This window comes from Nasonia vitripennis, chromosome 2 (genome assembly GCF_009193385.2).
Source record: "Nasonia vitripennis strain AsymCx chromosome 2, Nvit_psr_1.1, whole genome shotgun sequence".
NCBI lineage: Eukaryota > Metazoa > Arthropoda > Insecta > Hymenoptera > Pteromalidae > Nasonia > Nasonia vitripennis.
The window spans coordinates 9,104,776-9,131,483 of record NC_045758.1 but is presented as its reverse complement, the minus strand read 5'-3'; the positions used below and the strand labels follow the sequence as shown (position 1 = coordinate 9,131,483).

Here is a 26,708-nt window from a genome sequence, read left to right as displayed (position 1 = left end):
GAGAGGCTACTCGCCTGCGCCTCCCTCCTGCACTCTCTTTCTCTTTCTCTATGCAATATAGAGGGATACTAGACGCTCGGGGACGCGAAATCCCAGTCTTGATGCTGCCACTCGCTGCTGCTACGCGTATAGAGCGATCCGCGCGTGTGTGTGAGCTTATGTAAATACGCGCACGGCAGCTCGTTATGTGTATCTGTTTAAGTATTAAATGCGCGAGTCTGCAAGTTGAAGCGAGAGCAAATACGAGAGAAAACATAGGCGCAAGAGTCAAGCGCCGTATATGAATACATAGATGCGCGTCCGTTGTGCGCTGGGAGATCCGCGCTGTTTATATGGGTGGAAAAGAGTCGTTGCCGTGTGTGAAAAATTAAATCTCCCTCTCGCGAGAGTATATTCAGATTTACGGATATAAATAGCTGGTATCCACGTAGGCACCGACAAAGGCATAGGACCAAATCCGGCGGAAAAGACAAAAGTTTTCTTCGGGCCCATTTCACCGCAAAAGCAATACCGCCCGCTCAAATCGATCCCCGGTATACGTTCCCCTCGTAGACGCCGTACGGACTCTCGGATCAATGGTTTAAGTATCGGGAAAACCGAGGCGGAAGTTGGGACGGAAAGACGGCGATGCAGACCTTTCTATAAACGAAACATGAAAACTTTTACAACTATACATATATGCCTTGTACTCTTCCGCGCGTTCTGCTCTCGAATTTCCAAAAGCCGAAAATAACATTTCTCCGAAACACCTCAGCCTCACAGCGTATGTTATACAGCACGCACGGCTAATGGAGCGTATGTTCAAGGTTCATTAAAATAAACCGAGTCGGTCGACGCGGTAATTCCAGCGAAAAATCATTGCCGCGAAAGGATATACGTGTATTATATTTTCCAAAGTCAATTATTGACATGTTCGCGCGGCGCGTCAACAGCCGCCGAGTGTAAATCAACGAGTTTTACTCTCGCCTTGTTATTGGCGCGTATAATAAAACGACGAAAAAAAATATAACTATATACATAGCGCACACGCGCGGCGCTGTGGATCGAGGAATCGGTTTTCCCGCGCGCGTTAACGAACACGTCTGTATGTATATACACAGCGTGAAGCTGTTACATATTTATTATACATAAATCGGGCCCTCGAGACTATCCGCGCGACGAACGATATTTCGCGAGGGTCGGACCCTTATCCGCTTCGCACCTCGCCGCTTTAAAGCCCTTATTCCTTTTTTTTCATCCTCCTCTTTAATATTATACACGCGCTGTCGATGCGTACTCGACGATCTTGAATTTTCATATAGTTTACATGTCTCTCGCGCGAAAGGCATTAACTCTCTTATATACATAAGAAAGTCGTTCCACGCGGCCGGTAACGGTTCTAACTGGCTTAACGAAGCCCGACGAGCCGCTACGCGGCGAATAAAATGCCGAGGCGCGCGTTCGAATCTGCATTTTCCATTATTCGAGTCGCGCTGCACAAAAGAGAGAAACACGCGGTGGCGGCGGCGGATCTAACGATATTAGTGCAATGTGGCTACGCGCCGCGTATACGTTTGTATACAGATATACAGAGCGTATACGCACGCTCGAGAGAGAGAGAGAGAGAGAGAGAGAGAGAGAGAGAGAGAGAGAAAACGAGAAGTAGGGTCGAAATGTAGGTCGTTCGTTGAACCGGAGCGTTGCCACAACCATTGAAATAATTACGCTCATTGCCCGTTAATTTCGAGGCTCACCGCGCGGTCTACACTGTATACGCGCGTGCATGGGACTGCTGCAGAGTGTGTGTGTATATACGGCGGGTGCTGTATACTGCGACGCCGCTGCTGCAGGATCGCTTTTGCCCCGCGGCGGCGGGCGGCGAGAGGCTACTGCTGCTACACTGCAAACCCGCCGGGCCAATCCTCTCCACACGTGTGTGCAGTGCATTATATATACCTGTGTGTATAGATATACATAGCCGAGGTGCAGTAGCGCTATCAGAATTTATTCCCGTATATCTGGTGTCATGCGCAGGCTAGCTTCTCGTTTTCTCCAATAAGGACCTGTTTCTCCGACGCGCTGCGATATCACGCGCAGATCCGCGTACGTGTAGAGAGCTTGTCGCGCTTTTATTTTCTATAGAAATCTATACAAGCGCTCTCGTTGATGAGGACGGGTTGATGGATTTTTATAAAAATTCTCGTTCCAGGGAGAGCTTGTCACGCTTGTCGGGCAACATTTCAAATTGAGCACGGACCCCTCGATATCGCGATATTCTGCATTACTTATGCACATCAGGGCTTTGTTTACACGAGTCTTATTATTGTTTACTCGCTCGCGCTGAATCGCCGACTTCGAGTAGTCAGGGTCGAGATTAGGTCAGCCGCGCTGTTTTTCCTTCGTTTTTCCTCGCGGGTTCGTCACGTTTATGTACACGCGACGACATATTCCGGGACATAATACGCATTTGGATAATAATTGATAGCATTACAGAGCTCGTTGTTATACAGCCTGTTTTGAGTGCAGTGTGCGGCACAGCACACACAAAGGGTGGTAAATAAAATCCAGCGCGCGGCTCGTCGTGGCGCATTGGTTATACATTCTATTATAATGCAAGCCGTCGCGCTAATTAAGTCGCGTACAATGCTATATATACGTGTATGAGAGCAGCTAACAGAATTTAGTAATCAGCGCGCCGCTTTCTCTACCCCCCCCCCCCTCTCTCTCTCGCGTTGTCTGTGGGGCTCTGGTTGCATGCATGCGGTAGTGGGAGGGAATCACTGTGCTGCCGCGATCGGGACAGGCTGATGAAAATTGTCATGCGATCGGGGACACTACTGCAACAGCTGTCCGGAGGCTCTGTACGTCGTCGATGTCGATGCGGACTTTATGTTATGCATCAAGTATCTAGGCTACGTTGACTTGAAAAATCAGCGCTAATGAGCTGGTTATGGTGATGAGTCGATGGATTTTAGTTGGAAATTTGGATAGTTCCAGTATCAGGTTCGAGCGTGCGGACTGGTAAACAACGTAGGCGCTGCGGATATCGCTACCGATTATTGCCTCCTCGTTCCACGTTTTCGAACAACAACCATCTAATGCACTAGTCGATTTTTCAACCCCACGCGCAAAAGCCAAGACTATACCTATATAGGTATACAGTCGCGCACACACACATGGAACGCGAGCAAGCCTATTTCGGGACATTATCGGTTTATCATTAGGCAAATCGCTTTTCGGCATCAGGGGCGGCGGCACTATACTGTTCCGAACCTACACGGCGGAATCAAAATGCGCCGGCCGAGTTAATGGCTTTTCATTAAAATTTTATTTAACTAGTCTGCCCGCCTGGCTCTCTCCGGATTAATGGAGACGAGGATGTTTGCCGGCGAATTTTTTCCGCTCAAGTTTTCTGCGATAGCATAGTAGCTAGCTAGCTCGTAAACGCTGTCAAGGACTCTTGTAGAATTAGGGAAAAATTTAAATTGCCTTTTCTCCGTAATGAAAGTTTTAAACGTGTGTGTGTGTGTGTGTGTGTGTGTGTGTGTGTACGCGTAGCAAATAATGCGTTACATAAACAGATGGTCCGCCGCTAAAATTCTAGTGCCAGGCTGAAGCCCGATTTGAATATTTATTGCACGCGTATGTGCAACGATGTATAATTTTCGCGGTTATTCGAATAACGCGTGTTTGCTCTAGTAGTACACTTAGCGAGTGAAGCAAATTTTCAAACGCGTAGACGCAAATCGATGCTCTAACACATAGAGTAATTATACCCCCGCGGACATACAACACTCGTCGCATCGGTCAACTACACCCAGCATCATCATATATATAATATGCGGCTCCAGCCGCCAAGCGCAGGCTCGCGCTCGGCGCGGATTTTTCCGGTGTATCACTGCGCGCGACATCAAAACCCCCGACGCTTCGATGACTATGGAGCTGAACACGCGGGGGGAAAGGGCGAAAATATTCGGAGCCTCTATTTACGGATTTCCGGTACGCGGAAATTGCGGTAAAGCAGCCGACATACAGAGGAGAGAGAGAGAGAGAGAGAGGGCTGTACATGACGTAGGTATATACGCGTGGGTGTGCGGGTATAAGAGTACATAGGCGGGGGAGGCCGCCGCTGCACTCGACAGTAGCTGCATCGATAGCGCATACCATTACTCTCCATATCCACGGGCCGTACGTGTGTGCGCGCGCGCGCGGCGTAAGTCTGCACCGCTGCATTATGCAACCTCACCATTATCCGTCTACGTGCTTTCGCGCTTACGCGGGCCTATGACTTGTTCGTGATTTTGCCACCGCCGGCCTGCATTACGTCCTCGTGTCTGCGCAGAGCCTCTCGTTTTGACTCCTGCAAACTGTATGGCTGTGCTTTATTTATTTACTTTCTTTTCGACGGCGTCATTTCCCCGCGCGAATCAAAGCGGCTCTCTCGCTCGTTATTAAAAATTGAAAAATCCATTTGCATTTCGAAGCGGCGGCAGCTGCGCGCGCCGGGAATTGGGACAAGGTATAAAAATACGTTTGGCGCGTATAGAGTGCACACACAAGCAGTGTAAATAATAGGCGCGCGACACCGGGCGCTGGTATAGGAGTGTGGTGGGAAATAATGCGCGCTTCGCTTTTAATACGATTTGGCTTTATCTCGTCTCTGAAAAGTGCAATAGCGCCGGCGGCGGCGCCCGGCCGCGAAGTGGAACGAAGGGGGATTATGAAGTTTCCCGCTTTGAGTCCCTTCGCCGCTGACGTTGTCTCTCTCTCTCTCTCTCTCTCTCTCTCTCTCTCTCTCTCTCTCTCTCTCTCTCTCTCTCTCTCTCTTTCTCTCTCTCTGCCCCGATACACGGCTACTGCTACGCGAGAGCCCAGCAGCAGCAGACAGAGATATAGAGAGCAGAATTTTTCGTGCGGCCGCGGCGCCGGAAAATTCGCGCAATGCCAAGAGCTCGGTAGAATTTTCATCGAGTCCGTTAAGTCCTTAAGCGGCTTACGATTACGCGACTCTCTCCGTCTCTTTACTACCACCAGCACTACTACTACACGCACCGCAGTCGGAATTCGAGCGATGCGCGACTCTACATAGAGCATAGATTCCTCGTCGCGGCGACGGAGGTGTCGTTTCCTCAAAGAGATTGCGTTTAGCGGCGGCGTCTCCTCTTTGCACCCCCGCAAAGACGATTATGCACGCGAGAGAGAGAGAGAGAGAGAGAGAGAGAGAGAGAGAGAGAGAGAGAGAGCTCGACGAGTCCAATGAAGGAGAGACGCCTAAATAGATGCTTTAATTAGCCCGAGAGAAAGAATTACTTATTTTTTTCGTTGCATGTTGTTGGTAGGATCGTTACAGACTGGCTCTGCTCCGTTGCCGGAGTAATGGCACGTCGGAGGGCGTTCCGCCGCCTTCACGCTCGGCCTAGCGTGTATTTGGCCATCGGCCTCTGCAATTCTGCATCCGTGCTCCGTTGCAGCTCTGGCTACTCTCGTGATCTGCCCGACTCGACCCAGCTCACGAGCGACTGCGTGTATACGTGGCTGATGCGCAGCCGTACACGTATACACACGTGACTGGGCGCAAGCTCTCGCTGCTATAACTCCTCGGATAATGCCGGTGCGCGAAAATTGCGACGATCGTTATCGAGTCCTCGCGCCGGAAAAAAGCTCCGAGGGTCAGCTGTATCGGTTCGGTCCTTTGATTCGCGAGCTTTGATCTATGATGTACGTCGCGTTGCTAGCTATGCTGTCTCCGTGTGCTTTGACAGGCCGTGTGTGTCTGCCTCGCCCTATAGATGCGAGATCCCCCGGCGAATGACGTCTGATTGAAAAATGGCTGATGAAATTCTGGCGGGCGGAAGCCGAGAGAGAGAGAGAGAGGAAGAGACAGGGCGACAGCACTTTTTAATTAGATGAAGCACTCGCTCGTGTCGCGCGGCGCAGCCGCCTCTTCATCTTTTATATACCCGGCTCTCTCGGCAGCTTTCCATCTGCATATCAGCGCGGCGATGGGATCGAGGACTGCAGCGGCAGAGAGGGAGAGAGAGAGAGATGATCAGTGTGACGCTGCCGCCGCCGGGAGAGAGAGAGTAAGAGGGAGGCGGAGGCAAATGTATCGATAATTAACGTTTCGCTCTCGGAGGGGACGAGCCTCTTTGCCGTGTAGATCGGTGTATGTGTGTGTGCAGGTATGTAGATGCATCAGCAGTACGTACAGAGAGGGACGACGAGCGTCGATTTTTTGCGACGTACTGCATGCAAGATGCCTCGTCGTCGCGAATTACATTGCTGCTGCACTGGAGCGTGCGTGATGTGTACGTTATGTATTTCTGCTGCAGTGATCAAAGTTTTCCGACTGGAAATTTTCGCACTGCGTGCAACATTTTCTACACCCACCCGATTACATTTTACGCGCGGCGTTTGAGAAATTTCAACAAGTCGACGTGCGGCAGGAGAAACAACGATGCATTAGGGTTAATCGGTAGATCGCCCGGGTAATTTGAACTTTGCTCGAGCTTTGTTGACCAGCCACAAAGTGTACTCTCTGCAGATACTTTTGCTCGGAACTTTGCCTAAACGATTCTCCCCCGAGAGATAGATAGATAGAGAGAGAGAGAGAGAGAGAGAGAGAGAGAGAGAGAGAGAGAGAGAGAGAGTGAGAGAGGAGCGAGTATGTACAGCGGATGCGAACTCGATCGATGCGCGATTCGCGATGAAAAACAAGCGATACGTACTCAAACAGTAGAGTTGCTGCACACGCAATGAACCGAAGACGAACAAACAGCCGCGAGTGAATAGAAAAAAAAGAAAGAAAGAGCTAACAATTTTATCCGTCGTCGTTAACGAATGCAAATTTCCTGATTGGCCCCGAAGCTGCAGGAGAAATAGTCGATGGAACGTACGGCAGCGATTAGGCTAATTTTTGCGGGCGACGAGCCGGCTAATGGAACTGCACGCTATAGAGCCATAGAAAAGCGACAAAAAGCGAGTAGCTGCTGTGACGCGTACAGCATGTATAGAGAAAAGTCGTATACACACACATACACAGAGAGAGACAGAAGCAATGGCGGCGGCTCCGTGCAATTGGAAAGCATTAACCAATCGCGTTGGTTTTTGTGTCTGCCAGCCGGCGATTCAGCCGTTGTGCGTCGGATGAAAAGCAAACGGAAAAGCGCTTTTATATTGATCGCGTCTCGAAGGTACGAAGCCGGAAAAGAGGGAAAGAGTTGAAGTCGTGTAGCTGTACAGAGAGAGAGAGAGAGAGAGAGAGAGAGAGAGAGAGCGCGCGCCTGCAGAGGCCCGCTGAAACACACGGCTTTCACTCGGTCGTTTCGGTCGAAAAACAAAAGCTACCTCCTGTGTGTGCGCCCGCGCTATATATCGATCGATCGAGCTTTCCGGGATCGCGCGCGCGCTCGCGTCTAATTCGAGAGAGGGTCGATGCTCTCTGTTTACGAATCGCGCGCACGTCCGCGACGGCGGTCGAGGCTCCCCGGATGGATAATAGACGGATAGACGGACGCCTGCACAAAAGCTTGCGCGCAAGCAAGGGAGGCAAATGCACGGCTGATGTATATGTATATACACTCTTCCGCGGGGCTGATGCCGGAAAGGATTTACTTCGAGAGAGAGAGAGAGAGAGAGAGAGAGAGAGAGAGAGAGAGAGAGAGAGAGAGAGAGAGAGAGAGAGAGAGAGAGAGAGAGAGAGAGTGAAAGAGGGAGGGAGGCGTCATTATCTCCAGGACAGACTGTGATTTTTCAGAGACGGATTCGTCGGCCTCCTCGCACAGACGAATCGCTGGTGATTAGGAGGCTTTTTTTTCCCGCGCGCGTGAGAGCCCTCATTGTTTTCCGCCGCCGATCGAAGCTCTGATAGAGTCGCCGGGATGGATTGCTTCTTTACGGGAGATCGATCGGCTCTCTTTGCTTTGCCGGAGCTTGATGATAATTTTTCGGATTACTGCGTGTAGCCGCGAGGGCTGCTTTTTTACCGACCAACTTTTATCTGTGCCAATAAAGCACAGACTTTAGAGAACGACAATACCGGCCCTAATGGAATAAATTAATATGACCCGCCATTTGCATGCACTAATGCGATTCGCGCGACGGCAAGAAGGAAAACTTTTTCCGTTATCGACGCTTCGTTAAATTCAACCGCAAAGTTTGCCTGGCTGGCGCGCGCCTCCCCCTGTACACAGTTTACACGCTAAGTATACACGCTGCTGCTGCAATTTTGAGCATCGTCGCGCGCGATAATCATCCCTGGCTTTTACGTCGCGTTTCGCGCGTGATTCCGTTGATGCTCACTATACGCGCTTCGTCAGAGGTTTTACCATAGCAATAATACACACGACAGCGTATATTCTCCCCGATACGTAACAACAGCCTCGAAGGCTCGCTTATACCAGCCGACAAACGCTGCAAACATCAGCGATATAAAATGCCTGCTCGTCGCTTTTTTTTCCTCGCGCATATAATACGCTTACATAGCAACGATGGGATTCCGGCGAGGCTGCAGCCGACGCGAATTAACGCAGCCGGCACCGCCGCCGAGAGGCGGTTTCATAATACGCGAGTAAGAATAATTACGAGCCGCGGCATGCTTCGCGCAAAAGAGTAGAAGGAAGACGAAGAAGAAGGAGGTGACGAGGTAAGAAAAAAGAAGCTACGCTGTGTAGAAACATGTAGCGGCGGGAGAGCTGAAAGGCGAGAAAAGGGAGAGAGCGTCGAGGGATTCGCATGGAAAGAGCAAAGGGTGGCAGCGGCGGCGGCGGCGGCGCTGATACGCTCTGTTAGCTTTGAGATTCTGCAAGACGCAGGCTGCCTCGCCGACTCTTGTACTCTCGGCTCGGCTCCTTTTTCCCGCGCGAATCTTTGAATAACGACGTTTTCCCCTTTCCACTTTCTTCTTCTAGCCGAAAACGCAACTCTTTCAGCGATTACGGGAGCCCTCTCGTAATTATATTCCTCCGGCGACGTACGTTTCAATCCCGGCGTCAGCCGTAAAAATTGAATCGTCCGAAAACAGCCAAAGTGCTCGTATACATAGTTTCACGCCCGTTATAAGCCCTGGCGAGACAAGGCAGTTCCGTGCGTGCGTGTGTGTGCGGCTGCGAAACGACTATAAAGCTCTGGCGGTCAGTAAACGCGAGCGCGCGAAATCGCCCTTAGGGGATCCAGCGCGTATTTACGGCATCGGCACGCGCTCTCGTCGCGCTTATACGCCTGTTCGATGATGTATCGCCGACGAGGCCGCGAAAAATTAGACGAGACGCCCGAGGGTGTGTGCCGAAATTTCAATAAAGCTGTCGATGGGCGATTTATACGTGACGAGGAGGGAAAAGCTCGAAACATCGCGTCTAATTACAACCGTATATCACGTCAGGGCCGCACGACAGAGGGAATGAAGAACGACGGCGCGTTTACAATCCGATAATATCGTCCGAATCCGGACGCGTCCGCGAAATCCTACTGCAGCAGAAAACGGCGTTCGCAAAAAAGCTCGATAACGACGAACGGAAATTTCGTGTCCTCTCTTACACACACCGCAAACGCGCATACGTACCTCTCGCGCACGGTCAATCGGAATTTTAAATCCCCCGCGACGATGTTTGTTCGAAAAGCTCTCTCCAGTCGGTAAATTATTCATGACAGCGCGTGTGAAGGCGCCTCTTCCTGCAACTGACGCCTATACGCGCAGCTTGCAAGCACCGGGAGGATATAATACGCGCGCAGCGATATTTTCTCCTGACACGGAAAAAAATGGTTAGTAACAGTAACAAACCGCTTGGTAAAATACGCAACTATTTCTTTGGTTAACCTTACCAATAACTTGATATATGTTGCCAAAAAAGCAGGTAACTTACCAATGATTTTATTATACCTACCAAGTACTTGATAAGGTTAACCAAAAAAATAGTTGGTGCGTATTTTGCTAAGCGGTTTGTTACTGTTACCGACCAATTTTTCCCGTGGACACGGCGATGTTTACCTCCCCCGTCGTCTTTCTTTGGAAGCCGGCGGAGCTTTTAATGCGGCGTGTTTACCTGCGCCGGGAGGAAAACACATCATCGATGCCGCGGCGACTATATGTATATGTGCGCGGACACAGGGAAGCGGAGCGAAAGAGCCAAACCGCAGATGCGGAACGAATGAATGCGCGATCGCCGGAGGCTACGCTTGAATATTTCATTGGTGTCCGAGAGCGAGGTGCAAAAAAAGTGTTGTTTCGCGCGCGCGCAGCTTTTAACGCCTTTGTGTGACCGCGGGACCATTGCGGGGGTGTTGGAGAGGGGGCAGCGAATGTAGGCCGACGAACGGGAGCGTTTCCATCCCGATTCCCCGAGCGACGATGGAGCTGAATATTTCACGGCTTGAAACAATGGCCAGTGAGGGGGTGAGTGAGAGAGAAGAGAAAGAGCAAAGCCTATACTGCTACCTGGCACGCGCGAGTTTGCCCGCTGGCGCTGAAAGCCTTTGGCCCCCCTCGAGTGTGTGCGCGCGCGGGAATTATTCAGACGGATTAGGCCTGTTTTTCGACTGCGTTCACGGAGAGAAACGAGCTGCGATCAATCTGAAATCTCGGATTTTTGGAAAATACCATCAGCCCATAGCAGCAGCAGTTTGATTAAATTACGCAACCAATCGAGTCAATATGTCGCCAGCGCAGCAGCAGTGTGTGTGCAGAAGCGAGTCAACGTTTAGCCGGCGGCCCGACAAAATATGATTACTCGTCAAACAGGCCGCATTCGAGATCAAATGGCTGAGCCACTCGCGCTATCGATATATCGTTTCGTTCATAATACACGCTCTCGTCGATAATGCGCGTCGAGTCCTCGCTGCAATAAGCGAAATAGCCATTTATCGCTCAGCTATATATACCTTATACCGAGCGTGAAAATTACGGAAGAAAATTCGAGTAGTACAGCCGGGGCGCGTTAATGAAGCCGAAGGAGCTCGTCGCGATAATTCGCTGGAAACGATCCCTCTCTCTCTCTCTCTCTCTCTCTCTCTCTGGCGGTAATTCGGCCATCCCTGAGAAATCGGCGAAGCGGAATAGCCGGGGCGGCCGATCGTTGCGGCGGCGGTACAGCAGCCTCGTAATTCAGGAGGGAGAACGGCCGGCGCGCCATCAAACGCGCGAGCGCCCAGCAGCTCTCTGTGCTCGCTGCAGCGCGCACGTACATATACGTGTACTATAGCGCGTCTGTGATCCTGTCATTAATGTATCGCCACGTAGCCGCTCGGCAGGCGTATAACGTTTACGTAGCCGGCTGGCCTCGCGCACACACGCTCGCACACACACACACACACACACGAGTATGTACGTACAGCCGCCGCCAAACACCGCAGTTTGTATCCTCGTGTCGGTGAGCTGCTGCTGCTGCTGCTGCTGCTCTAGGTAAACACAAGCGCGAGAGCGAGGTTTGTGCATTTGTGGCGTGACGCCTGCATGCTAACTCATTCCTATATAGCGGCTACGTAATGAATAGGACATAAATCTCTGGAGGCTCCCTCCCTACCTCGCGCGTATACGCTGCAGTGTTCCACGCGTCGATGCACGATATGCACGAGTCGGCGATTCTTCTCGCGAGTAGTTCGTGTCCGGCATTGGTCGGACGAGGGCCTGCGTTGGAAATATCTTTTCTATTACTCGGACGTATAGAAATGTATACACAGCAGCGGTATCGTCGAGCTCTCGATTTTAACGAGCGATCGATACGGCATCCGATGTCGCGTATACATAGCGAGGGACGAGAGCACGTCTTCAGCGTGCGGGCGGAAAAAAGAAAGCGAATGCAGCGGTGGATCGTTGGAGTGGATTTTGGCAAATTGGCAGCTGGCTCGAGCGGGATGGTGTGCTCTCGAAAAACGCCGGAGAAGAAAGGGAAGGCTGGAGAGACACTCGGTTGCGCTAATCAGCACTCCGATGCAGCGCTGATGAAAAAAATCTTTTCTCTCTCGCTCTTTCTCCGATGTCTGTGTTATACACGTATACACGGCGAGACGCTCCTCCGGTGTCCTTCTGGGAACAATATCCTTTCTTCGCGGGACGAGGTGGAAAATCGAAAAGTCGCCGAAGAAAGCGGACCTTCTTCTTCTTCGACGTCTTCTCGAGGGCCTGGCTTAACAATCATCATCTATAGTCTTTCAGCGAGACGCGATCTGCTCTCCTCTTTCAAGCGGCAGCTCTCTCCTGCGCTATTTCGTGTTTTTCATCCCCCGTCCGCATAGCGAGCTTGATAAGCCGGCGGTGTAACGACCGACCGACCATTATTGCCTACTGAATGCGCGCGGCTGGTTAATCAGACAGACAGACAAGTCGCGTCTCACTATAATTTTCATTCTGCATTGTTTGCCGCGTCGCGATTCCGATGAGACGCACCGCTGGTCATCGTTGATTTTGACTCTATATGCGAGTGCCGCTCTCTCGTTGAATTATCAAAACAACTATGGGTTATTGTTTCGCGCGCATTGTATTATCGGAACTAACGAATGTCAATTAGTTTGCGTTTGCCAGCGACGCTCGGGTATTGTGTTGCGCGGCTGAATCAACGCTGCAGCGAATTTCGAGAAAAGTCGCGTTTTCATCGAGAGATTTAATTCGATTCGTGAGTATAGATCGTACGCAACAAGTAGTAGCAATCGATAAACGACGAAGACAGCCGGTGAGATATATTTTCCGACGAATTCGACCAGACGGAATAACCAGCCTCGCACCTCCTCCCAATAAACGGCTACGATTGCATTTTTTCCCCAACGTCCCACGCATTAATTTCCCTCTCGGACGCAATAAAACAGCGGTAGCCGCAGAGCAGTTTCTTTCGCCCCGAATATCCCGCCCACGGAATTCCCCGAAAAGGCGTTTGCGTTAATTTCCCCTATACACTCGTCGTTATTGACGCGCCGGGAAACAGTAGAATAGCTGTGCGTTTCGAATCCTCTCCGAGTGAAGTCTTTTCTTTCTTTCTCTGCTCGGCGGCGCTCGTTCCGTCGAGCGGAAATCCAGAGGCCACCACAGCGTGTGCCAGTAAGTATATAGTCTCGGGGCTCTCCTTTAGCCGTGTAATTTCGCCGCGCCACCCCCCCCCCCCCCCCTGCGCAGTCAGCTTGCAGCAGCAGCTCCTCCCTGGAAAAGAAGAAACGAGTATCGCCGCGGTATAGGTACAAGAGTATAAGAGAAAGAGCGTGGGCAACATTTATTTTAGCACGTCTTTTCCGCCTCTCTCGCGGAAATCCTTTAAGGATTATATCCGCGCGTTCGCTGCCTGGTGGGAAAATGAATATAATTTCTTTATGGCGGCTTTCGCCGCGCTCCAAGTGTGTATTTTGCGATAGATTTGTCGCTTTTTTCGCTGGGATTGAATTTTTTCCATTTTCCGCAGGCGCTCCAATATAAAGGGATTTATATACCGCGGATAACTTGTTATTCTGTCTATGTATAGCCGTGGGCAGCGCAGCGGTCGTGTTATTTTCTCGATTTAATCCGATTAGAGCTTTTACATTTAGCGGCAGCGCGAGCGCGTAAGACGCGGATTATAAGCGCGCGCGCGTGCGCGAAATCTCGTGTCTTCGCGGCGATTCGAAAATATTAATTCTTCCCCTTCCCCCCTTTCTGTGCCGTTCGCGCGTGTAATCGCATTAGTGGGGGCGACGTCGTCGAACGCGATGAAAAAAATTGTTCGAATTTCGTCGGCTCATACCGCGGCAATTAATCAAAAAACTGCGAAACGCTGAATAAACGAGCATAAAAGCTCGCCAGAAAGAGAGAGAGAGAGAGGAAGAATCTGCAGTTTCACGCTGCAGACCGCGCGCGAAAATATATATCCGCGAATATCGTCTCTAGCGCTAGCGGTGTAGAGCGCGCGCGTACACGGCTGAAAAATGCATCGTTCGACGTTCGACTTTCCCCGCGCCACGCTAATGAATAATGGAATACGTCGGAACAGTCGTTTCTCACTGTCGCTCGATTTTTTTTCTCTCGCCGCACACGGCGTGCTCCTCAGCGATGATTATTCCTATGAGCGTATATAGTTAAAGCTTTCTTATGTTATATACGTTTATTTCTTTATTTTCCATATTCAGAGCTATAAATTTCCTCGAGTTACATCGTGTGTTTAATACGCGAGCTTTGAGGACGAGAAGTAAAAAAAAGAGCGAGTGCAGCAGTCCCCTTTATTTCCAGCGCGCGACAAAGCCCTGGAATCAATCTTCGCGCCCGAAGAGAGACGCCGGTCTTTTTTCTCCGCTGCAGCAGCAGCAGCTGTTAGACATGTCGACGCGACTCTTTACGCCCTGCGCTCTGCCGTACACCGTGTGCTGCAGCACATCAGATGACGGCGCGAGAGCCACTAATTCGCTTCGTAGCCCGCGGATATTCCACTTTTCTCTCGGTTTTTTCCTCCACTCTCTCACTCTCTTTTTTCTCTGTATATATCATCGTCAGCCAATATGGGAGTACGAGAAGCGCTGCTGGCGGTTTGGCTATTATTTTTTCGTACACGGCTTTTCTCCGCCCGTCGCTGTAATTACAAAAAGCTATGCATTTTTCATAGAGCTTTCGGAAGAGCTTTGGCAGCTTTCAAAATTCAAATATTCGCTTTGACGAGTTATATACATACACGAAAATCGAATAGTCGGTCGAATTTTCCTGGTATTCTGATAATTAAAATTTTCACGTCTCATTACCGCTCCGTGCGAACTTTGTGCGCCGTGTATACACACTGGGATATAATGTTTCACCGATTCCGCGCGCTGTTCGAACGTAAGCTTTTTCCGTACGAATCGAAAAGTAATATCGCACGCGCGTCCGCATGTGAAGCTTGCGCATCGCGAGATTATGAAAAACAATTTTACGATCCAACTGCGATTTATAGAATATATAACGTATATATGTGCGGTCAATATTTGCAGTAATCGCCGACGCTTTTAATCTCGGAAAGCTCATTAAAAGAAGCGGCTTTTCCGCGTATAAAATCACACTCGCGCGCTGTGTGTATAATACGATCGATGTTAATAATTATAACACGCACTATGCAAATACCGATGCTCGATGGTGTAAAACGTCGGTAATCCATCAATAGTCCATTATGGAAAGCCGAGTGTGTGTTCCATAATGGAATTTTTCGCTGTCGCCCTGCAAAATCTCTCCGCGAGAGGAAAAAGACGCTGCGTATACTAGCTTAAATGAACACGAGCTCGGGTAACGGAGCGCGATCCGACAATATTTACGCCATCGTCGCCCTCCCCCACTGACTTATAAACTCCCACTCCCACTCTCTCTCTCTCTCTCTCTCTCTCTCTCTCTCTCTCTCGGACACAGGCAGCAATTGAGGCGTCCCTCAAGGACATCATCACGGCACTGGATGAAATCAAGCGGGTCCAAAACGAGGCCCTTCAGGCACAAAACACCGTGTCTGAACGGGTCTCACGGATCGAGAAGCGACTTGGCCCGCTTGAGAAACGTCTCAAAGCCCTTGACGACTTGCCTGCGCTCAAGACTCGGCTAGGCAATGCTGAGTCCACCATCTCTGAGTTGCAGGTAAAACTCCAAGAACTGTCGTCAAGGAGCCCAGCAGAGCAGCACAACATCAGCACTGCTCCTGCCTCCGATGAGATCAACAACCTCCGCAGTGAACTGGCCGAGGTTAAGAGGAGGCAGGAGCGCTCTGCAAATAATGTGGTGGTAATCTCCGGCCTAGCTTACACCCAGGAGACGTCACTACATCTCCTGGCTTACGCTGTCCTGTCTGCACTGGACCCCACGGTCCTGAGGCGGGATATTGCAACTGTCAGAACCATGGGGAGACTTGACGCAAACATCATCAACGCGCAAGGAGACAGCAGACTTCCACCACTAGCTGTCACTCTCTCCTCCAGTGCACTGGCCCGCTCCATCATAGTGGCCAAAGCCAGGAAGCGCAAGCTACACACCAGTGAACTCGATAGTTCATTACTGGAGGAGGCGAAAGCTCTCTACCCAGATCACCAGGGACTCGTCAACATTAATGAGCTGCTTCCTCCAGATGTTCATAAGCTCTGCATCAAGACCAGGCTTGAAGCGAAGAAGAGGAGAGGCTGCCGATCCTACGTGAGGGATGGCAGAATATACATCCGTACTGGCGAGGACAGCGAACGGGCCACTATTATTTCGACTGAGGCGGATCTTGAGGCTTTTTTAGCCCGAACGTCGCCAACAACCAGCACGGACATCACACGCTAAGACACACACCAATCATCCCGCCACGACCACCATCTAAATCATCTAACTCTTTCATATCTGCCTCTAAAGCGTCTCTGTCCAAGGGTCTAAGAGTCTGTCATTTCAATGCGAACTCCCTAACGGGTCACATTGAGACGATCAGGCTATTCTTGTCCACTCGTCCCCTCTTTCACGTAATGGCTGTGACTGAGACCTGGCTGAGTGACAAAATATCATCATCCATCCCTTCACTGGATGATTACACTCTACACAGACGGGACAGAAACAGGAACGGTGGAGGTGTGGCCCTCTATATTCATCATTCACTGACTGCTAGCGTCATTTCGTCATCCGACGGCGAATGGTCGGGCAAGCCGGGTAAGCCGGAGTATCTGTTCTGTGAAGTCTCTTCTAAGGGAATATCACCCATCTTCGTGGGAGTTGTGTATCGCCCTCCTCACTCACCCTTTATCCAGGGAACTAACTTTATTGAACAACTAACGACGCATATACACAACTACTCCACGAAGGTCATCATGGGTGATTTCAATGCTGACCAACTGTCCTCATCAGAAGATGCAAATTTCATCCGAGCCTTCATTGATGAAAACTCCCTTGTTTCTGTACCATACGGTGCAACTCATCACAGACAGGACTCTGACACCTGGCTTGACCTATGTTTGATTGATGAGCAGGATCGCCTGCTATCATACTGGAAGACTGACACCCCTTTCATTAACGGACATGACTTGATCACGGCCACTCTCGACGTACAGATTCCACGCCACGTACCTACTACATACACTTACAGAAACTATAAAGGAATCTGTGCTGAGAAGCTAAGGGACTTCCTTAGTACATGTGACTGGTCATCCTTCGCCACGTCATCACTAGACGAATGCATCACCATCCTTAACGCTAACATCTCGAACGCCATCAATCATCTCGCCCCATTAAAGACTGTGACACCTGGACGTAAGCGTCACCCGTGGTTTACCGCGGCTCATCGTGACCTTTTAACTGAAAGGAACAGGCTCTACAGACGTTTTCGCAGAAGTCGTTTACTGTGGGATCTATATTTTTATAGAATCGCACGGGACGACGCCCATAAACGGATTGAGGAGGCCAGGTTGAATTACTACTATTCACGCTTGTCCTCCTTGACCGACGTTGCAGAGATCTGGAGAGAGCTTGGAAATCTCGGTATTACTACTTCTAAAACACCTACACCTGCTCAGTTCTCTCCGGGTACTCTCAACGAATACTTTAGCTCCATCTCTAATGACCCTCAAGCTCCATCTGTTGAGGAGTATCTGCGAACCCTGGAGAGTCTGGACCTCCCTGAACACTTCATCTTCAGGGAAATCACAGAATCGGACGTGTCGGCTGCAGTATCACACTTCAATACCCAGGCCAGAGGAAGTGACGGCATCCCACAGGTTGTAGTTCATAAAGCACTGCCAATACTCGCCCCCTTACTCTGTCAAATTTTCAACTTGTCTCTGAGCGAGGCACGCTTTCCCTCTGCCTGGAAATCATCACTAGTAAGAGCTCTAAATAAAGTCAATTCTCCAACAGCTGTAACTGACTACCGTCCGATCTCTCTTCTCTGTTTCCTGTCCAAGGCGCTGGAGTGGCTGGTGCACAAACAAATCTCTGAATATCTCGAAACAAGGCTTTACCTTGACAACTTCCAAACTGGTTTTCGCACCGGCCACAGCACGCAGTCTGGCTTGATTAAGCTAACTGACGATGTCAGGCTTGGAATAGACAGGAAAAAGGTCACGCTGCTACTTCTTTTTGATTTTAGCAAGGCGTTTGATACTGTGTGTCACGTCAGGCTACTCGGAAAGCTATCTTCTTTCGGCTTCTCCAAGCAGGTTATCCGCTGGCTTGCATCTTACCTTTCCGGAAGAGTGCAGGCCGTCATTGGTGACAACAGCGAACTCTCAACATTCCTACCACTAAACACCGGTGTCCCACAGGGGTCAGTTTTGGGCCCCCTGTTGTTCGCGTTGTACATCAATGACATAGGTTTCTGCCTTGATTCAGATGTATCCCATCTAATCTATGCGGATGATCTGCAAATCTACTGTCAATGCCCCCTTGAGGAGCTCGACTCCTGTTCTGTCAGGATGAGTGCTAACGCCGAGAGGATAATGGGCTGGGCAGCACTAAATAGACTTAAGCTGAATGTCGGTAAAACAAAGGCGATCGTTCTGGGCTCCCCTTACTATATCAACGCTCTTCCATCTACTGCTAACACCTACATAACTATAGGGGGAGCCCGGGTCGACTACGAATCATCTGTGCGCAATCTGGGGTTGGTGCTCGATTCCAAACTCTCGTGGAAAGAGCACGTTACACAAATGTGTAAACGTGCTCACTCTCTAATGTATCGGCTCTACTTTTTTCGGAAGAGCACTAATCTCAGATTGCGCCAACATTTGGTGCAGGCACTCCTGTTTCCAATCATAGATTACTGCGCACTGGCTTACTGTGACCTGACGCAAGACCTCGACCTGAAGATACAGAGACTTGTCAACACCGGGATCAGATACATCTACGGTGTAAGAAGGGACGAGCACATCTCCCCTTATAGGCGTGAGTTGCAATGGCTTACCACCGCCGGACGTAGGAGATACTTTATGGCATGCTTCCTCAAAAAACTTTTTACTACTTCAATACCATCTTACTTGTTAGCCTATTTCGATTTTCACGTCGCGCTCAGGCCTGTGAGGGGGGAGGTGACCCCCCTGGACATCCCGCCCTTCAAGACGGAGGCGCTGAAGAACTCATTTTTCATCAGCGCGTCCTATCTCTGGAATAGCCTTCCATCTCATCTACGCAACATATCATCTATTTCACATTTCAAACAGGCGGCGAAAACACACTTCTTTAAATTAGAAAACACTTAAACATGATGTAAACTTATCATCTCATACACACACTTTCACCTCATCTCACCACATTTCATCATTCACTTTCTCACACACACACACACTTACACAACTATTACCTTTTGTGTTAACCTAGTCACACATCACTATAAGTATTTATATGTACAACATAATGTACAAAAATAAAAAATTATTAAATCTAAAAAAAAAATCTCTCTCTCTATCTCGAGTCGCTCAACTGCTGGTTGCTCGGCTTCATTATTTTCCTTCCTCCGAAGCTTGCGCGCGCGCTGCAGTCGATGGGGCGAAAGAGAGACGGGGAGAGATAAGCGGAAACCCGCTTAACTTCTTTTCTTCTATACTTGCTCCTGTGTGTTTGTTCCAGCGGATCACTCGCAATTACTATACTTACTATGCAGTTATGACGTTACGCCTTTCGAGGATTTTCGAACGATTCACTTTGAGTCGGAGGAAGATTGATCGGATTTGAAAATCGCGACTTGTATTATTCATTCCTAGCCGCGTGGGGAGAATAGAAAAAGGAGAGAAAGAGGGCGCAAGATAAGCGATCGCGGAAACCCGCTTAGCTTGTTTCTCCGACTCTCGGGGGCCGAGCTTTCGTGGCGCGGCATGGACGTATACATGAGCCTCTACCACTAGAGTACTATTGCTACACACTAGTCCGCCGTACGTCCGTCCATCCATCCATCGGCTCGTCCGACTCTCTCTCTCTCTCTCTCTCTCTCTCTCTCTCTCGCTTGCTCTCGCCGATGCGTCGGGAGAAGAGTAGTGGAGCCGAGCGGAGCTTATCGATCGGAGCTCATGTTATTTTCAAGCCTCCGAAAATACGGCACTGAATGATACTAAATTCAGATGACCCGTCGCCTATAAATGCGCTCCCATCGATTCGCCCGGAAGAGAGAGAGAGAGAGAGAGAGAGAGAGAGAGAGAGAGAGAGAGAGAGAGAGAGAGTGACGAGATGCGCGTGTTCGAATAATCCGCCTTATCTACGTGCGAGTGGCTCTGTGGAGCTTGCAGGCTCTTTTAATCAGTTCATTCGCGCGTCCTCGATCGCTGTTCTCTATGTGCACTATTATCGAAACTATAGTTTCGTGCTCATCTAACCCGAGTATTTCTTTTAACGTTACAGTAGGTGAGTCGTCCTCCGAGTCGCAAGCCCCACCATAACGCCTAAGTCTATAAGAAATCTATTTCAAACCGCTTGGCCGGAACAAATATTAATAACATCGAGGCAAAGCGGTTGTAAATCTCTAAGGGGAACTTTTCGCGTAAAAGTCGATTCCGTTTGATTTATCACTATTCAGCCGCGGATATACGACGACTCACTCACAGAATAGTCCTCGATAGTGCACACACGGGGACCATACTTTTTATTTCTGTTTATTTTTATTCATCCGACCCAACGCGGCGTAATTTTCGAGCCACGTCCCATCTGTTATCTTTATAAAATCCATCCGCTATCTTGGCGAAGAAAAGCAGACGCAGTTCCGGTGCACTTTGCGCGCTACCTATACACACACACACACTCTCTGGGTAAAGGGAAGAGGAAGAAGAAGCGCTCCGGCGGGGAAAAGTTCGATGCCACCCGCAGGGACGCCGGTGTGTCCGTACCGCGCGCCACGCGCGCGCGGACTCGAATTCCTGCCGGATCGGAAGCAAGATTTTGCTCTTCTCTCGACGCGAGAGAAGCTCATATTTTCGCATTAGACGCGCTGCGGCTTCTCGACTCTTTATCTGTGCCAAGACTCCTTAAGATGTAGGAGGAAGAGAGAGTAGAGCTTTTTTCCTTTCGAGCCACGAGAGTATTCGGGACCTAGTCGCACCTAAGCCGTTACAACTTACGACGGCTGCTATATCAAAGCCAATCCTCGCGATGCTCTCGTCATCAGCTCAAAAATTAGACTTGTAGAGCGGGTTGTATAGCGTCAGACACACGGATCATAAATCGCAACGCGAAGGCGAGCGAGGCAATCGAGGAAAGTGCGTGCTAGAGAGTCCGTCGAGATTTTCGACACGCTGCACGCCGAGCCATTACATTTGTCACACTCCAGCGAATTCGCGCGAGTGCGAGACAGTCTCCACTTGGAGCTTTATGTTGCGGCGCCCCCTCGACAAAGCCATATGTGCAGCAGTCGACTCTGCTCTTGATTAGATGAAATTTATTCTGTGCTCTCGAGAGCTGAGAGATGAGTAAACACGCGCCGAGTTAGGATAATTGAAGAAAAAACGTTGAATTGGTTTTCATTCGTTCGGCGAGGAAGCCCATTCGAAATCGCGAAATAATTACCGTGCTGTTGTCGACTCGCGATGAAATAACGCAAACAATATACGCACACAGCTCTTGAAGCTACGAGGGGGAAAAGTCATTCGGCGCATGAAAGAAGCTGGAAAAAAGCTCCGAAGAAATTCAAAAGAAGAAAGGCGAGCGCTGCGCGTGCAATTGCGTTTCATCAACTCGCGCGCGTGTAGGTATACCTATATACAGCTAACCATAGTTTTGCGCGGCGCGCATACTAGTCGTAGAGCAAGAGAGAGCTTGCGCCGGCGTGCAACAAGTGATATTATTAGGTAGGCGGGGGCGAGCGTCGAGGCCAGGGCAAATCATAATGCATAACTCCGGCGCCGAGAGAGGGAGCGCGCGCTCAGCTCCTACTTCTTCGCGTGTTCTATACCCTTCCCCTACTACCATACCTATATACACATCGCTTCTTCGGTCTATTATAAGCGACATGACGCGGTTTCTGCTCTCTTCGAATTATTGCAGCCAAATCCGTTTTTACGAGGGATATATGAGCGATAGTTTTCTTTTTCTCTCGCTCCGACTGTAATACTGAAATTTTTTTCATCCCCTCGACCCGGCGGGGTGATGAAATGTTTTTCGAGCGATAAGGGTGCTTTCTCTCGCCGCGGCGCCGACAGAGGGTTCTTAGCCAGGAGTTATATGCGCGTGTTGATGTTAATAACGCGCTCTTCTTCCGGATGTATTTTTTTTTACCTCTAGAGAGAGAGCGAGAGAGAGAGAGAGAGAGAGAGAGAGAGAGAGAGGGAGAGAGAGAGAGAGAGAGAGGGAGATGGAGGAGCGTAAAAAAATCGTAATAAAGATCCGGTTTAATAAGCGCGGAAGATGTAGCGAGAGTATCGACTTTGCAGGTATAGTTTGCGATTTTTCTTGCCCAGTATGCATCACGGTATAAATATAGCCGATGGAGTAATTCAGAGCCAGGACGGCTGAGGAGGTGATTAAAGTCGAAAGTTAATTACGACTCATTACGAGCTGCATCCAGACGCGCACGAGGATTCCATTCCAAACGGAATATAAATCCAGCGGTTTTTATCAGTCGCGCCGCCGACACTTTAATATCGTACGTACAACTCGCACGAGACACGTCGCCGCTGCTGATTCTCGCGCTCGGGGGGCTGGGTTAATGGAGCGTCATCTTAAGGCGCACTTAGAGCCCAAATCCTTATTCATCCCTTCTCGTTATCTTTCTCTAATCCCCCGAGATTCCAAGAAGCAGCAGCAGGAACGGAGCCGCTTGCTTGATATGATAATTTTGCGGTGGAATCACAGATGAGTCGAGATGGAAAGAGAAAGAGTCTTGCAGAGGCCGGTGCAAGCTCGAAATTTTCATTTCGCGCGTATAACGAAGAACAAAGCCGTGGTTTATTATGCGCGTGGACGTGGGAAATTGAAGCTACGCTGCTCCGCTGCTGCTGTCCGGGTGGAAAACGCGAGGGAGCAGGCCCAGCGAGAAGGAAAGAGAGATAGAGGAGAGAAGGCAAGCTCCTCGGAAAGCTCTCGATTTATGATGATTCCTTCCTGAACTTGCTGGCTTTAAACTCTTGCGGCTTTTTCCTCTTTTTAACTTCACGGCTGCTCTGTACAGTTCCCGCCCGAGTGAGCGTCTTTTTGGCCGTCGTCTCGCGAGTTTTTCTGCTTCAGCGAGCGACGGAATTGTTGTATATATTCTTCTCGGCCATTGATTTTCTTCTTATTAAACGCGTATAATATACCTCCGCAGTATTTCATCGCAGCAGCAGCAGCAGCCGATGACGATAATTGCGACAGCGGGGAGAATTTATCGCGCGGCGAGTATAGTTTTCCCGAACGCGAGGCGAATTTCTATAAGCGATCGCGCGTCCGAAAAGCTCTCCGTAATAGAAAGGCTCCGTATACGATATAAAAATCGAAAATCTCTCTGGGGGCCGGGAGAGCTCTTTCAATAACGTTTTTTCCCGGGCTCAGCACGTCGGATACATATAAATTTTCTCGGACATATGCGCGCGAGCACGCGAGCGAACCGTGTCTCATTTACGGCGCGTATATATAAAAGAAAAACGACGATGACGGCTTGGGAGCTGAAGAAATATCATGAGAGGGCTTGTTTCAATTTCGCTTTATCGCGCCAAAATTTCTTTTTGTCGCTGCGCGCGGCGGCATCAGAGAAAAAAGGAGAGAGAGAGATAGAGAATAAACGATAAGGAGCGCGGTGGCAGCCGTTATTTTCCCGCCTTTTCCTTTCTTCTCCAATTTGGGCGGCTGTACGCTCGATGTATACACGTATATAGGTATACACGCGCTATCTCCCGGGCCTGTGGAGCGTTTCAGGAGGAATTCCCTCTATTCCCGTTCTCTCTTTTATATCGATTCCTCTCGCCAGAGAGAGAGAGAGAGAGAGAGAGAGAGAGAGAGAGAGAGAGAGAGAGAGAGCCAGAGAGCGAAAGAGAGATAGCTTACTTTTCGGCCCGTGCGCTTTGCCTTTTTTTTCTTCTCTCTTCGCGCGCGCGCGCACACCCTCCTCTCTCATTTTTCGCTCAGTCTCTCGCCTCGCTCTCGAGGGGCCTCTTCACTCTCTATCAATTTAATAAGTGATTTCAATGATCTCGAGAGCAGGCTCTTCTGGCGCTGCGCCGCTGCTTTTCTAGAGGGAAAAATGCGCAAGGTTTTTCATTGGATTTTAAACCGAACAATCGGCTGCAAGCTCTCCAGCGCGAAAAGGCCAATGAGCGCGTAGGCTCGTGATGTGTTATTTACTTTCATGAAAGACGTATGGGGGGAGGGGTGTATAACGGTAATAGCTTTTCGAAACTTCCCCCCCCCCCACCCCCCCAATCTTTCTCTTTGCCACTTACGTTTTTCTATTTCAGCGAAGGCGCATCGAGAGCTTTTTCCCGCCCGTATATGTATATGTGACGCCTCAGCGGGCCGTAGTGATTCGCGAATCCCCGGGAGGTGTACATAGGAGCACGTCAGCCGTAAACTGGAACGACTTTGACATCGGGACGGGAGAGAGAGAGAGGCTCTCGCTCGTCGCGTCCCTTTTCTCTCCTTTATTTTCGCTGCACTTTGAGCTCGTCAGTCAGCTCTTCTCTCTCTCCCCCTCGTCGGCATAGGTACACACACACACACACACATACGCTTTCCATTCGAAGTGCTCCACTTTCGATCCGGGAATAACTCCGCATTCGACTTCTCGCCGGCGAAAGGTGCTTGACCTTTCCGAATTTTCCTTGCCGCGCGCGGGGACAATGCACTCTCCTCCTGCTCCGCGTCGGAAAATCAATTTACGAAAAGGACGCCACGCGCGCGAGCGTATTACCTGCAGACTGCCGCTTGATGAAGATTTTATGCGAGCTCGCGACGCTCGCCGAGTTAATAGCGCCTCGAGTTTTCGGCGTTTAAAACTCGGCAGGGCCGATTTACGCGTTGTGATAGCGATGGGAAAGAAATGAGGAAATCCGCGAAAAACATTCGTTTTATACGTACGCCACTCGCAAAAATATGCACGTATACCAATCAGTCGCTCTGATAAATGAATTTTTAATTCCGAATTCCAGCTGCAGCGCTAAAAAGAGAAAAGCCCGCGCATATAGAGTTATGTTTCGTTCCGCGCTCACGTACGCCAGCCGTCGCAGGATGTCACACGTCGATACACGCCGCCAATGTTCTTTTCTCTTACACGCGCGTAGCCTCTCGCGGAATTTCCATTTTCTCGCTTCCGTTCATGAGACTCTCTCTTTTCGCCCGCCTGGGCGCCTCGTTACTTTTAAACTCTTTCTACCGCCGCGTTTTCGCGCGATTTTAATTTGTCAAAGACAGCCTTCTCCGAACGACTGCGACGGTGACTACAAAGCCGAGTTTTTGCTGCGAAATGCCGGATGCTTTGATTCTCATGTACGCCGCCATCGGAAAAATAACGAATGGAGTTTTCCCCGTCTATACCCGTACGCAACGGCGATGAAACGCGTCACAGAACACGTCGCATTCGATTTCCCGCGTACACAGAGAGAAAAGCAGTTATAGCAGGCCGTCAAACAAAATACAGTTCTGCGACTACCCCTTACATGTATACTTCACACTGTACATAATCGAGAAAGTGCAGAGTGGTTAATGCGATGCAGCGAATTTTTCGAGCTTCCTCCGCTCAGCGTAACGAGAGTAGCCGGACGCGTTCGCGCAAAATTCCCTAGCCAAGGATACTTGATCCTCTTATGCAAAGCAACGCGAGGATGTTTTATGAGCCCCGCGATGCGCGCCAGCGATATATATGACAGCTTATCGCGCGAGCGCGCAGCGATTGTAACCTCGTGTTTTAAGCTCGTTTGGCTTGAATATTTTCGGCTCTCAACTCAACCCGCGATATTCGAAGGGTATAGTATACACGGGGAAAATGAAAATTCGAAGAACATCTGTCCCGCGACTTTATCTCCTCTCCGGCAGCGACGTTAATAAATAGCCGCAGCGTGCGCTGGAACGTCGGAATTTCTACTTATTATTTAGTGCCCCGTCCGTTGACGTTATAAGCCAGAGTCTCTCTCTCTCTCTCTCTCTCTCTCTCTCTCTCTCTCTCTCTCTCTCTCGCGGTAAGGTCGACTGGCGCAGCGATACGAAGCAAAGCTCGCGGAACGATGTACCGTGTATACGACGTTACGCCACGGGTGGTCCGCGTGCGCACGGGGGATTTTTGCGTTCGCGCGATCGCGCAGCAGCCGACGGAAACGGACGTCCGTGTTCGCTGAAAAATGGCGCTGCAGGCCGTAGCAGTTCTACCGGCTTCGTACCTATACATATAGCTATAATGTGCACGCTATATGCGCAGCGTATAAGCGAAAGAAAAGAGCGGCATAAATATAAACTTGCCAAGCCCGACCGGATGTGCGGCAACCAGTATATCGCGACGAGGCTCTGGACCATCGCGAGGGTACAATAATTAGCGATGAGTTGCAGTGACGGGTAGATATACGGAGCTATATGGATTTTTATTTCAAACGCACTGTTTGCGCGCGTAATACTAATAAAGTCAGCGCGCGACTCTCGAGTATAATGCGGCGAGTAATTAATAATCTCAATCGCGTTGACCCGGCCGGTATATATCCATAACAATGCCGCGGACGTGTATACACACAATCGATTATTGTTCGTTCGTTTGTATAAGAGGCGGTGAAAAATCATTCGATATAATGCGCGGGTTACGCAACCGAGATCTGCTATTGTACGAGCGTCATTGTTACACAATCGGCCTCGGCGCTTATCATGAGATGAGACAAAAAGGAGAAAAAAAATGATACGAATAATCCCATTCAGATAAGTGGTTTAATAATTGAAAATACAG

At 49.9% G+C, this 26,708-nt stretch overlaps 1 protein-coding gene across 1 annotated transcript in view; it reads left to right on the top strand.

Annotated features, from left to right (window-relative positions):
- LOC100117404 (Down syndrome cell adhesion molecule-like protein Dscam2) overlaps positions 1 to 26,708 on the top strand; it is an 89,493-nt gene that overhangs the window by 11,114 nt on the left and 51,671 nt on the right.